General features: G+C 38.6%; 1 long non-coding RNA gene across 4 annotated transcripts in view; it reads right to left on the bottom strand.

Moving 5' to 3' along the window:
- LOC135361763 (uncharacterized) overlaps positions 1-15,357 on the bottom strand; it is a 581,261-nt gene that overhangs the window by 448,511 nt on the left and 117,393 nt on the right. For 3 of the 4 annotated variants that reach the window (XR_010405686.1, XR_010405684.1, XR_010405685.1), the window contains exon 1: positions 1,187-1,470. The exons of the other annotated variant lie outside the window; for it this stretch is intronic. This is a non-coding gene — a long non-coding RNA (uncharacterized LOC135361763). Of the gene's footprint in view, positions 1-1,186; positions 1,471-15,357 lie in introns of those variants that run through there. 4 annotated transcript variants of the gene reach the window in all.

A 15,357-nucleotide genomic window follows, 5' to 3' on the forward strand; every position in this document is an offset into this window, starting at 1 on the left:
TAGGAAACTTTAAAGAAAGCCAAGGTTTCAAAAAAACAAACAAATTTAATTTAAGTAGACAGTTCTGGAAAGCTTAGTCTCTTAAAGTATAAATGCATAACAGAAAGAAAAAAATTAAAATAGGTAAATTTCATTTTGTCAGTAGAACTATGTAGTAATAATTTCTCAGAGCCATTTTAGGAGGTAATTCTTTCTTCAGTTTGGCTACCAAAAAATAATTTGTCTTTAAAGCATTATCCCACATTTAGTCTGGAAATTGATTTATTTATTCATTCAACTAACATTAATTAGACACAAGTAGTTATGACATATATAATTTTAAATATTTACTGAAATTACCTAGATATGAAATCCCTCCAATCCATTTCCTACATGGCACCAGGAATGATTTTGTAAATCTTATTATGACATCCCTTGCTTCAGTAGTATTCCTCTGCACTTGAGGTAAAAATCTAAATCCATATCACAGGTTTTTATAAAGCTCTACAAAAATCTGTTCCTGCCTATTTTCCAGTCTCATCTCACCATCCCTCAGTTACTATGCTTTGGTCACAATGGCCAGCTCTCAGTTCCCACCTAGGGAACATAGGCCAATTCCTCACAGAGAAGAGAATTGCCTCCATTCTTCATTTGTGTGGTTTTACCTCACTTTTTAGGTCTCCACTTATACTTCCCAATGGAAATACCAACGAAAATTATGCCCCCTTGTGAGAACACCCTGCACTTTTTCTTCATAAGATTTATCACGATTTGTAAGCATGTACACTTTTGAATATTTTTTTTACAGAATGATGACATAATTTTATTATACATTAAATATTGTATATACTTATGTTTATATATGATTGCTTTACATTTTAAGCATATGTACATTTCTAATTTTACTTTTAATATTTTAAACTTCCATAATTTACTTCAAACGTTCTAGGCTTCTTGGGAGACAACAGTAAGAAGCATTTTATTTATAATCTCTTTTTATTGTCTATTTATTGCTTAATCATCATCAGTCTCATGTTTTCAATGTTTTTAAAAGGTTATCAAAGAGAGAAACATAAAGGAACAGAGAAGAAATCAACAATGCTATAGCCGAGAAGCTCCAGCAGAAAACACTCACTGGACCCTGAATAATTCTGGGGAGGGGAATGTAAACATAGATGGCCAGCGGCCCCAGAATTTAAGTCCCTACCTCAGGGCTTTCCAAGGTGGTAAGTCGCCTTGTCCCCCAAATAGCTTTGTGGTCATCTCCGTCACTGGCCTCCCAGTTTAGGATCTGAGAACAACCTGAGCAAACATGCACAGGCAGGGAGGTAAACTTTACTGCCTCTCCAGGCAAGCTCATGAGGCCCTCTCAGTGGGAGTCTACCGCAAAGGGACAGGAGGCAGTAGATGACAACACCCAGGCATCCCCCCAACAGGCACGCCCCAGCCACTGCGCAGCTGCACGATTTTTTTTTTTTTTTTTTTTTTTTAATATTGGTTTCCTCCACTAGACTGTGGGCCCCCAAAGGGCAAAGATTGTGTCTGGTTTCTTTACTGCTACATTCTAGCGTTTACCTCCATAAGTATCTATAGTATACTTTTGTTTTAATCCTAGATCCACCACTAATTACTTAGCCCAGTACAAGTCGTTTAACCTTTCTAAAGCCAATCTTATCATCTAAAAATGATTACAATACTATCTTCCTTTCATATTATATTTAGATTGTTTTAAATGCCATTGCCTAGAACAGAGTTAGGCTTAACAAACGAATAGACTTCCTTCCCCACTTCCTCTCCTTCACCTCCATGCACATCTAAAAATGTTCCAACACTCTGTCCAAAATAAAGCAATGATTCACAAGTCTGGCATTTACCAGCCACTAGTTTACTTTTCCCTTCCTACTCCCCAATTAAGAGAAAGCTCATTTTGAGGTTTAATGGAGAGTGTCACAGGTTCATCAGAGTTCAATTCAGCAGTCTGGAGTGAATCTGTAATAATCCATGACCACAGACCAGTTTGTATTTTTCCAGTAATAAAACTCAAGAATGGCTATGTTTAAATGGAATTTTGCAGGTCATTAATCCATTCTAAGGACTGACTCTTTTGGCTGTTTAATTGCAAAACAGTGGTGGTAGGAGCAGATTAAGAATCTAGATTTACCTAAAATATAAGGTGGTAGACTGCTTATATTTTATTAATTTATACTTCAAAAGAATTTCTGAATGACTTAAATTGAAAAATTCGAAAAGCCACTGTCATCTTCCTAAATCAGACAGGATTTAGATAAGATTTGCAATGATTCCAAAAAATGGTAAACCCTGGTGGGGCAGAAAGGTTCTTTCTTATTGAAACTGAAGAAAGAAGCTGTAGAAGACTGTCTTTTCTTGTTTTGAACTGACCTTCTTATTTTGAACTGACCACAGTCCTCTATTTTGCTGCCTCAAAAATTTAAGACTCATGCGTTCTGTAATCAGTTGAAACACAGGCCAAGGGCTGCAGCTCTGGCCAATGAAACATGAGGGGATGACTAGAGGAGGCAGTTTCTAGCAGAGCTTTTTCCCTCTTTAAACGATACATAAAACAGAGACATTACCCCTTTTATGCCTCTGGATGTTATAAACTGCAAGATATCTGGTCTATGGCAGCTGTTTGGGAATGGCAGCTTGGTATATGTGGGATAAGAAATATTATTATCTGCATTAATAGAAGAAAAAAGCTTAAGTGTATAAATGTAGAGAGACTGGACAGACTCCAATCTGCCCATGATACAGACTGCCTCAGTTGCTATAAATTATCTGGTAATTCTCTACTGCCCCCTTCCTTTGCCCCGCTCCACCCCCCCAACCATATTCTGACCAGTCCTGAAAGTTTTAATCCTGGCAAATGCCTACCCTAATGCCCCATCACTCCCCAAACACCATATATATATATATATATATATATATATACACACATACATATTTTAATTCTAAAGTAGTAATTGGAAGAAAGTTGTCCATTTACTAATCACATACTTCAAAAGACAATACATGGGTAAATGTGGATGGATGGATGGATGGATGGATGGATGGATGGATGGATGGATGGAAGGATGGACAGATAGATATCTCATATATATACATATTTAACATACATCAAATATATGTATATTAACATATGTCACATACATTTAACATATATACATTTTTTTAGAGAGGCAGAGGGAAGAAAAGGCAGAGGGGGAGAGAGAGAGAATCTTGAACAGTCTCCACGCCCAGCACAGAGCCCAATGTGGAGCTTGATCTCATGACCCTGAGATCATAACCTGAGCCCAAATCAAGAGTAGGATGCTTAACCAACTGTGTCACCCAGGCGCCCTAATATATATACATTTAACAAATATATTTAACATGCATTTTTACATATGTACATTTTCATATATATTGTACATGTGTGTAGCATGTGTAATGTGTCTATACAGAGAGAGAGAGAGAGACTGAGAGAGAGAATAGTTAATGGTTTATGGAAATCCAAAACAAGACTAGAAACAATCTTCAAACCCCAGAGATTCACAGATTCAGTGTTTATGTGAATGACTAGTATTGTTCTTTTGCCAGCATGTTAGTAAGGAAAATTCATGAAAACAATGTCGGTATGTAGTTTCCTTATCTCTACAGAGGTTTTAATGACTCACTGCCATTCCTCTGCTTTATTTATCTATCTTCTCTGGAATTGTAATGACTCATCCTAAAGATGATGACTAAATGTCTACAGTGATTTAATGCTGTCACCCACAGTAAAGACAAAGCTAGAAACTGTCAGTTATTAGGCTAATCAGGAAATACCAGATTTCTACAATAACAGAAAACAAGTAATCATCACTAGAAATGTTCAGTTGGAGTTCAAAGTAGATGCATATGAAGTTAAAAACAAACATGGAGTCACTAACAGAGTCATTCCAGAACAATCACCAGCCTGTCTCCATTCTCTTCATGTTGCAAAGATGCACTTCAACCACACCTTAAAAAGTTGAAATTTGGAATGGAATGCTTGATTTTGTTTTTTTACTTTTGTTGAGAAACTTGATACCTTGACTCTCTCTAAATGTAATCTTCCTATCCCTCAGAATCTAGTATCACACCTGATACACAAGCCTGAGAGTAGGAGTGGCCCCCAATCCTGTTCTTATGCTTGCAAGAGGACAAGCAGTGGGACTTAGAAAACCAGGAATTTGGCTTGAAAGGAGTTATTTGGTTTTGTTTTGCTTTTAAATATGATTATAGGAATTTCTCATTAATTTATAAATTATGTGCTTTCCCTCCCATCTCTACACTATTAAACCCAAACCAATGATGGAGCTTTCTTATCACTAAAAGTAAAATACCTTCTTTTTTGTCTGCTAGTGTATTCCTACAGGACCCCCTACGCCTTTTTTCCTACACTGATCAGAGAGCCAGGAAGAAGTATATGGTAAGTTTTAGTGTTTAACAAACATTATGGCATACCACAAACTTCATAAAAAACAATAAGAAATATATATCGTCTGTCAGGAAAGATGTTAAAATAAAATGTCTGAAATGTAAGACTATCATATTGCCAAAATATGTCAAGAAACCCAGGATCGTATATGTACAATATCCTGCTTCAAGAAAAATATAGACTTAAAAATTACAGCCTATGAGACACCATTTTAAGATGACATAATAAAGGATACATTAGTCAATGTTTCTCACAAATGAATCAACCCATTACATAATTACAATCACATTTAATCATTACAGCAAAGTACAGGGAGCAGCATAATCTTTTTTTCTATTGGACAACTCATCTCACACTGGAATTAGCCTGAAAGTAAATTTATTGAGGGTTACTTGTCTGGTTTTACCTGACCATTAAATATAAATTAATTTTTAAAAATTCTAGGTTTGAACAAAAACATGGTTTTATAAAATAAATGTAGTTTTTTTTAATGCAATCACTCAGTGTTTGTTTAATGTTTGATTCACTCAATAGCAATTCCTCCCTTAAGCATTTGTGAAGTAGTTTGTGGACATGCTTGCAGTAGTATACTTGTGTGCAAAAATCAAACATAAAAACTGATCACATGCTCACAGCTGGAAACCATGTCAGGCTTTATTCAGTAAGGTATCAGGCATTATCATTTAGCGCTCCCACAGCGGGAGGAAAAATGGTGGCACAGAGGAAAACGATCACATCAGACACACTCCAGGGGTTTCCTTTCCCTACATTGTTCCTCTCCCAAATGTAACTCTTTAAATTTTAAATAGGAAAAGAACACACAGAATCATTGCTCAGAACCAAAAAAGGGGGGGTAGTGGAATGGAGGAGGAAGGTAGTGGCAAAACAAGAAGGAAAACATTTCTCATTAAATAAAGTGAATACTAGAAAGCTCAACATATGTTTTAATATGTCCGTAAGACCTAAAGAAGCACATACATCAAAGATGTTTTGAAGATCTACTGTAGTTCAGACAGAGCAGTGTTATACTGTGCTCTGTTTTATAATTGTTGATTGTGAACAAGTTACTTCTTAGTAATCAAATGCAAATGAATTCAAGAATAGCTAATTGATGAGGTTTTATCTTATATACCTATACTTATCAGAACAATATATATTAATACATATTAAGCTAATTGAAAGAGTTGAAGACACATGAACAGGAGCACATTTTATTTTTCCTTTTCCAGACAAGAAATCATCTTCCAACCCGGTTATCTAATTCTATTTCTTCAAAGAAAATTATAATTTAGGAATTAATTTTGGAGAGAGAGAGAAAACACAAGCAGGGGGAGGGAGAAGCAGGCTCCCTCCTGAGCAAGGAACCTGATGTGGGACTCGATCCCAGCACCCTGGGATCATGATCTGAGCCGAAGGCAGACACTTAATGACTGAGTCACCCAGGAGTCCCTAGGAATTAATTTTAACCTCTGAAAATCCCAATTTTCACATTAGTCCATGTTTAATACAGTAATACCATCATTATTTTAGAAAAAAATTATTACAATACTAGGTTTATTTAACTAGAGGCCTAGTTTCAGCAAGTGGAAGAATTTCTAAACAAATAACGACTGCTAAAAAAAAAAAAAAAACCAACAAATAACGACTGCCATTTCATATCAATGGTAATCCATGCCAATGCCTTCAATAGCCATATAACCAGCTCCTTCTGAAGGTCCATGGATGGATGGTCTAGTCAATGCTTCTCCTTCATGTATTTTGCTGCACCTATTGCTCTTCTTGTTGACACTGTAGACATTCTTTGCATACTTTGCAGTGTAGACTGAAGAGTGGCCCTCTGAACCCCAGACACTTGGCTATCTACTCTGCTTTTGGAATGACTGGAGAAAGAAATCTTTATCAGCATGTAATAGCTAAGTAAAGGTAGAAAACAGATCTTGGTCCATCCGTCCATCTCCTGGTATTAATTTTTTTTAAGTAATCTCTACCTTCTACTTGGGGCTCAAAGTCACAACCCCAAGATCAAGAGTTGTGTGCTCCACCAACTGAGCCAGCCAGGTTCCCCCATCTTCTAGGATCAGAATCATCTGCACCCCTAGATTTCATTCTGAAATATTATGATAAAATTCTAATGTGTCTTTCTTGTGACTCTGTCACAAAATACAGAAACTAAGTCATATACATGTTTAGCCTAAAGTAAATCTCAAATAAAATTTAGATGTGACCTCTAGCCTCCTAACTGCAAAGCTCTACTTTCTATAAGCTCCTATCTGACACATGTGTGTTTATATATACATAAGTGAATATGTATAGTATATATACATGTGAATATACACATGCATACACCTATATCCATATATGTATATCCATACACACACACACATCCTTTTAAACTTAGTTTTTTTTCAAAAAGGAGAAATAATATAATAGATAAATCCTTAGGCGGAAATAAGAAGAAACAACTGAATATGTGCATTTTCTTTTTAAACAGGGAATCAGATCAGCCTAACAAGATGTTTCCCTGAAATATTGGCCTCAAATGAGTCCATTCAGCCATGGCAAGGAGAGGTTTCCAGCCAAAACATTTAATTAGTGCCCAATTAAGACAGCCAGAATGATGTGAAGTCCAGGCTCTGGCCGCATGCACGCCTCAGGATGGGTAAGCAGCTTAAGTGAGTCTAGTCTGACTAAAAGCTGTCAACTGTCAAACTGTCAGTGGGCCATATGGGTCAGGCAGCATCTCTCTGAAGAATTCGGCTTGTCCACTCATCAGGGGAAAAACACCTCCAACACTATTGGGTTGACAAATACCCAGCAAGTTCCTCAAAGCAGGAAAGAACTGAAGTTATGATCAGATTAGAGGAAGAGCCAAGTCATGTCCTGTTTAAACTTTCCTGGCACCCCATCAGCTATAAGAAAAGGTCTAAACTCCTTAAAATGGCAGACAACACCCTGCCTAATTATCTGGCCTCATCTCTCATCCCTCCCTCTCCCTGCTTTATCCTTGAGCAACACTGAACCGCTTGACATTCCCTCCATATGCATGTGCTCTTTCTGAACTCCAAAGCTTTGCTAATACTGTACCCTCTGCCAATAATACCATTCTCTCCTCTCAATTCATTCATCTCTTTCACTCAAATTCATCATTTTATATTAAACTTAAGAGTCAGCTACTACAAGAAGCTTTCCCTACCCATCCCCTCTACCATTAACCTCAGGCAGGGTTACAGACCACTTTCCCATGCTCTCATAAGCCCATGGGTGTCTAGCACTGACTTCAATGCATAAGATTCTCATCATCTCTTTATGAGTCTATTTTCCTCTCTTCACTTGAGTATGCAACCTGATGGCAGGAGTGTATCTCCTTTGTCTTCATAATCCTAGCACCAGAGGCACTGAATGTTCCTAATAATTGTTACTGGTAAGAATCAACAAATTAATCATGAAATAATGAAGTTAAAACCAATCTTACCCCATGTTTATTTCCTTCTTTTGTTCCAAAATGTCCTTTTTAGGCAAGCAAATATCACCATGCAATTGGATTGATTTGCCTATATAGACATAGTAAGTCAATACATAAGCCAGTCACTGTAGCCCTGTTGCTCATCTTGTATTGAGGTCAGAGGGTACGCCCTTCCAAGAGGAAACACACACAGGGCAGAGGAGCCTGGAATTAAAATCGATTAAGGTATTAGGCTGAATGATATCAAATGGAGGAGTGTACTGGCAATCAAAATCAAATGATCTTTAAAATAAATTATTTTAGCTTTGGTATTTTATCAAAACGGGAATCAAATAGGATGTGGACGACTTTGGAGCAAAAGAGGAAATCTTGGTTTGTAGAAATACCCTAATCTTCTTCTCGTCTCTTCCTCAACAGAAACGTTTTTATATGAATATTAGACAGAAGAAACTGTCACAAGCAAACTTGAAAAGGAGAGAATATGAGGAGAGATGCTACCAGATTTGGCTACAGCTTAAAGCCTGTGTGTGTGTGTGTGTGTGTGTGTGTGTGTGTGTGTTGGGGAGTGAGGTACTAATTCCCCAGAACCTATTCAGTTAATATTGGAGATTGCAATCTTTACATTCATCTGTCCACTACCTTCTTGAGTAAATGTGCTACATTAACTCTCTCCAAGGCAAGCCCATTCTCTGCCTCCTAAAAACCCCAGGACTAAAGGGTGTTGCCTCCCTAACAGTTCTACAAGGAAATGTAAAATTTTTCTCTTTTTAAAAAATTTTAGATAAAGAATTAGCTTTCTCTGTATCTTTAGAGCAACTATCCTAAAATAAGATCAAAGATTAGAAATACTAGCTCAACCACAAATGTCACATAATAATTACATTTAACCAAAAAATATTTTTAAATCTTTGATTTAAAAAACATGCATTAGGGGCACCTAGGTGGCTCAGTCGTTAAGCATCTGCCTTTAGCTCAGGTCATGGTCCCAGGGTCCTGGGATCGAGCCCCACATCGGGCTCCCTGCTCAGCGGGGAGCCTGCTTCTCCCTCTCCCACTCCCCTTGCTTGTGTTCCTTCTCTCATTATCTCTCTCTCTGTCAAATAAATAAATAAAATCTTAAAAAAAAAAAAAAACATGCATTAGAAAACGATAAACATTCTCGGGGCGCCTGGTGGCTCAGTCGGTTAAGGGTCTGCCTTTGGCTCAGGTCATGATCTCGGGGTCCTGAGATCCAGCTAGGATCAAGCCCTGCATCGGGCTCCTGGCTCAGTGAGGAGTCTGCTTCTCCCTCTTCCTCTGCCCCTCCCCCCTGCTCATGCTCTCTCTCTCTCTCTCACACACTCTCTGTCTAACAAATAAATAAATGAAATCTTTAAAAAAGAAAACAATAAACATTCTCAAACTCAATACTTCCTAAGTTTAAAACAAAGATAGAACCTGGGAACTAATCATTTGACAGAGGTCCCGAAAATGAGCACATGTAAATGATACCATTTTGCAAATACCAACTGTGGGTCACACCTCCTAGTACAGATAATTCAGGCTGTAGTTATTGACCAAAAAAGTTAAAACATAAATTATCTTAATACATCGACGAACCACTCTCAATGATAACGCTTATGCACAACCCTGGAAAACTGCTTTCTCGGGCTATAAGGAAAAGGACCCTAAAGCTCTGCACTGAGTAACCGCACTGAGATATGTGAAAAGTCTTGTCCTTCAACTAGGAGTGGGGTCTGTTGTGTGGGTAAGAAACTGATGGAAAGAGCCTTATCCTAAAATAGACATGTCTAGACAAAAAGAAGAAAAAGGATTAGAATGTAACTATGACTTTCTTCCTAAAGTACCAAATGTCTCCCCCCCAAAAATGTAATCTTTTCTTCATTCCCAAAGGAGAAACGCTGGTCTTGTTTCTACCTTTGCAAAAAGGACACGTGTCTGTCAGGAGGACACAGAATCACCAAGTCCATTAAGGTCTGTCCAGGGTGCCTGCAAACCAGCAGAAGGCAGCCTTTCACCAAGCCATGGTGGTGACTGAGCCAGCAGCTGCTTCCCCTCTACACTACAGCCAAATCACATCAGCTGATGGCACCCACTTCGCCCTTCCCACAACCAGAGGTACCAAGGCTCCTCCTGCCCTCTCTACCAGCTGCAGGGAAAAGTTTCTGAGCCTCCTCAAAGGGACACTAAAATACTCATGCAGCACCTGCTACTGCCATCCAGCTAGCTATATTAAGGGGGAAAATCAAGGAACATATTGACTAGGAAACAGAACTCTGGAGAGAAGAAGAAACATAAACAACAACAACAACAACAACAGAAAGACTCTAGGTAGAAAAAGGGAAGGGGAAAAGAAAGAGCCCCCTGGTGTTTATCTGGATTTGCTTATATTCTTTAACATCTAATGGTAAGGCTTATTTTTTTCCTGATGGTGGACTATTTATTCCTCACAGTCAAAACTTAGGTGTTGCCCTTAGAAATAAATCCCCGAAAACTCTCTTGGTCCCTCCTGGAGAGAATGTGGGAAGAGATGTAGAAAGGGGCCTCCCTCTCCCTTTTCAGGAAGCATTCCTTCCTTAGGTCAGAAAAAAGTGAACTATATTGCAAGGAATCCTTACTTAGAGTATGCTCGTCTTGGAATGCACACATAGGTCAGAAAAGGAATGAGAATCGGACTGCTTACATGGACATACTGAGGTCCTAGATATGGAGATTGTAGGGGAAGTTCCCAGGTTCTTGGCACTGAGTCTGTATAGTGGGTTAATCATAATTAGGGAAGAAGCTAAGGTCATAGGTGTCAAATCAAGTCCTTACTCAAAACAACCATAGAGCTCAGGGTCAGGGCAGAATTTGGGAAAAACATTTAGAATAAAGGAAGTGGTGTCAGAATCAGACAACTGAACCAAGTTTTTTTAAAATGTCAGACACAATGGTTATAGAAGACTCATGACTAAGATTCACAAGTCTTCAAGGTCAGGACCACAGAATCAGGTCACCACCAACAGAACAATGATATCTCCATACGTGTGGGTTTTAATAGTAAGATCCGAAAGAACAAAGCTAGCAAACTCACAAAGGTACTGTTGTGAGACACCTTACTTATTTTGTAAAGATATATCACAGTACAAAGAAGGTAACATACTCTACAAGCTTGTGAAAGTAAAAACAAGCTTCGTGCGGATAATAACAAAGGATTATAATTGGACATTAACGGATATATCCTAAATAGAAAAAATCAAGTACTGAGCTTGCTACAGACATATAAATGTTGAATTAGAAAAAAAAAAAACAGCCGATTCCCTTGACTTGGATTAACAGAGACGACAGGTCTAGTAAAGCAAACTGAATGAGAACCCTCTAGGTGATAATGATCATAAGGTCTATAGACTGTGTCTAGAATGAAAGAGGGAAAAAAAAAGCTGAAAATTGTCTAAGGTAGTGAAACCCTGAAATCAAATGGTGACTGTCAAAGTACAGAAAGCATTGAAATTAAGCTATATAAAAATTATTCCAGGTTACCTAAAACTGATAATACTCTCTATAATAATGTTAGGGACTATGCTCAATAAATACTTGCATATAAAGCTAAAAATATGGAAAGAAACTCTAATATTAAAAGGAATGAAAGAATTTGAACGCTTCTCTTCTAAGGTATTAAAATAGGCATGCAAAAATATAAAAACAATGATATATTTAAAAATCAGTATTTCTAGGGGTGCCTGGTTGGCTAAGTTGGGAAAGCATGCAACAATTATTCTCAAGGTCATGAGTTCAAGCACCACATTGGACATAGACCTTACTTAAAAAAATAATAACATTAATAAGTAAATAAAAATCAGTATTTCTATTATATAAAGTTCAAAAATGTAAGAAAGAATAAGCATTTTAATAAATCATCAGCCAACTAGAAGGAGGCATGAGGGGGTGCTTCTAGGATTCTTGTTATGTTTAACTTCTTGATCTGAGTATGTTCAATTTATAACAATTCACTGAGCTGTACAATTATGATTTGTGCATTTTTATGAATGAATGCTATTCTTCAATAAAAATGTTTTCTTTTTTTTTTTTTAAGTTTCTGAAGACAAAAAAGTCATCAGTCATACTCAATGGTCCTAAAAGCTTGAGTTCATCCTTGCTAGGGTATTTAAGAATGAGGCTCAGGATAAAACCCAATAATGACATCCTAGGTTGTAAAAAATGCAATTCTCTAAAAGGCTTGAGAGCAACTCACACTTGGTCAATAAGTCAAGTTTTGAAAAGCATCTTAAGAGATACCTGTTTGAATCCTAAGAAAATGGGCAATGGATGTGAGCAGGGAATCTGACTGCAATGTGGGAAACTTGAGCGAACTGATTTCAGGAGTAAAAATGTTCTGCTTGTCCAAGTGCCTTCCGACCGACTTCATGACCAAAAAAAAGGTAGCATTTCTTCTGGTCCCTGGGGACACAACATGTGTCCAGTTACAAAATCAGAACTCCCATATTCAAGTCCCAATTCCACCACTTCTCAACTGCCACTCTTTGACACCACTGAGTGTATGATTTAACTTCTTGGGTTATTTCCAGCCTCATACAAGATAATGTTAGCAACAGTGCTCTGAAAGCTGTAAGAACAAAACAAACAAAAACTGTAACAATGTGTTAAATTAAGTGAACAGGGGGGTCATTGGACTGAGGTAGCTCTGATACCTTGGTAGCCGACGTCAGCAGCCCAAAATTTAAGCCTATAACGCCTCAAAGTTAAGAAAGCGGAAACCACCCTGACGAACCGCCAACTAGGCTTTCCCAAATGAGGCGACTGCTTGTTACAGCCAATCAAAAACTGTCCCTGCTTGGCACCGTATTTTCTCTGTAAAAGTCTTTCTCTGGGTTTCCGTCAGCGGAGCGCTCCTAACTACTTCCGGTTCGGCGCTGCCAAAGCCAAAATTATTTTTACTCAACTAAACTCAGAATTTGTGATATACCTTGGTCTATCCTTTAACAAATGTAAAGCCATCTGACTCCGTTGGTTGGCAGCCTCAGGAGCTCCCCGGGGGGAAATCCGAAACCGGCTCCCCTCCCCGGGAGTCGCAAGGAAGAGGCGCGCCACGCCCCAGCCCGACTGGTAAGTGGCCCTTGTAATAATCAAGGGAACTTACTTAGGAGGCCTGTCTTCCTTGGAGTAGACTCGGGAGGAGTAGACTTCCGCAGGGGCCGCCAGAATCCTAAAGTTCCGGAAGAAACCTTGACAGGGCTCAGTGACGTGTACCATCCACAAGGTCTGCCGAGCATACTGCTCTCTCAGGGTTGCCACCTTGAAATGGCTCCGGCTGCCGGAAAGGTGGGCGGAACTATATTCCACGTCCCGGGGAGAGGTGGGGACCCTCCGGTTATTGAGTCCAGCTGGGGCAGGTTCCCCGGCATCACACCCTCGTCTGACTTCCTCCGACACGTTTGCAATGTAACTTAAATTTGCTGACCCAGTCTGATCGGCACCACTTACTCTCTTTCATCTACCTGCTACTATTAGCCGCTTTCGTCTTCTTAAGAACACATTTTTATTGTACGGTGTTCTTAGTTCAAACCTCCAGCAGGCCCCTTCTATCCGCAGCCTCAAACCTTTGATAATAAGGTCCTAGCCTTCCTCGGATAGATCTCTCATCTCTTGTGATGTCCCATTTGGAACCCAATGCCACAGGTTTCCAAGTTGCACCATGTGCCTTCCCACCTCTACAAATCTGTTCCTGTCATATCCTTCCCTCATTGTGTATTTTCCTACTCGCTTTCTTTTCATATTCAATCTATCCTTTAAGGGTTAGTCACATCCTTCCTTTTCAATAAAGCTTCCCCATTCCCTTTAGTTTATTGATCTACTTATTATCCCTCAATTTCTGTGGATATTATCTTCTGCACCTAAATTCACAATTTGGTTATATGTTTCTCTAAACATCTGTGTGCACTAAGACTTCTTTTCCCCCCAAACTATAAAATCTCTTTAGAAGAGGGATCATCTCAAACAAACAAACAAACAAAAAAACCCACGAAGAAGAGAGGATCATCTCCTATATTTCTTTTCTCTTTTCCCAATAACTTGCACAATGTTGAGCAAATGACAATGAAACTGAAGTTTAATAAAAATTGGGGTTCTTAAAAAATACCCATGGAAATGAATTAAGTTAATAATTCCTAAGGGGGCATGGGACAGTTACATTGATGTCTATGTGTCAAAGGAATTATTTCTCTTATTCATTTCAAATATACTTTTTGAGAAGTGCCTTGAGAAACTATAGACAAATGTGATCCTATATTAAAAGGAAGCTGTGTCCCCAGAGAACCAACCCATATCACTGTTCCTGATATATAAGACTCAAACAAACTGAGGGTTGCTGGAGTTGGGGGGGTGGTGCGGGGGGGGGAGGGATAGGGTGGCTGGGTGATGGACACTGAGGAGGGTATGTGCTATGGTGAGCGCTGTGAATTGTGCAAGACTGTTGAATCACAGATCTGTACCTCTGAAACAAATAATGCAATATATGTTAAGAAAAAAAAAAAAGATAGCAGGAGGGGAATAATGAAGGGTGGAAATCGGAGGGGGAGATGAACCATGAGAGACGATGGACTCTGAAAAACAAACTGAGGGTTCTAGAGGGGAGGGGGGTGGGAGGATGGGTTAGCCTGGTGATGGGTATTAAAGAGGGCACGTTCTGCATGGAGCACTGGGTGTTATGCACAAACAATGAATCATGGAACACTACATCAAAAACTAATGATGTAATGTATGGTGATTAACATAACAATAAAAAATTTTTTTAAAGACTCAAACAAATTTTTAAAAATCCATACACGGGACTTAGATAAATACAAAGTCAATCCAAAACAAATAAATACAAAAGATTAATAATCCAAAACACAACTACACATAGTAAATACTTAAGTTGTGCTTCAGTTTTGACAAAGGGAGTTCTGACAAGTTCTACCAAGATTAGACTCAACAAACCAGGTCACTAAGAATAGGGGAGAAAAATGGGCAATTGGTCCAAAATTCAGCTGCATTTTAAACTTGGCCATTAAGTGCATGGAATTAAACTCCTGCAAAGAGGTCTGATTATAGATGGGTAGTAGTGCTGAGATTTGCAGGGTGCATAATATGGAAGGAAGAAGGAAGGGGAGGCTAGTGAGGAAATGAAGGGAAAGGTACTTGGAGACCACTTTAGTTGGCTAACCTTTGTGGTTCTGATATTTGGCTCTTTTTTTTTTTTTTTAATTTTTTTCCCTCCGTTTTGTACTCATGCCCAGATTCAAAGTGATGGTTTCATAGTAATAAATAAATAATTAAGGAACCAAGAAAAGATCCAAATGACATGCCAAGAAGGGTTACAAGCTTGGCTCCAGATCTCACTATAGTGAGAGACAGAAAGTAGGTTTGGAATTGCACTGCCTGGGTGGCTGAAAGGCAGTGACAGACATCCAATTATGAA

Source organism: Mirounga angustirostris, unplaced genomic scaffold (genome assembly GCF_029215605.1).
Source record: "Mirounga angustirostris isolate CCGP_5_RB_7025 unplaced genomic scaffold, mMirAng1.0.hap1 SCAF_10, whole genome shotgun sequence".
In the NCBI taxonomy this organism is placed as follows: Eukaryota; Metazoa; Chordata; class Mammalia; order Carnivora; family Phocidae; genus Mirounga; species Mirounga angustirostris.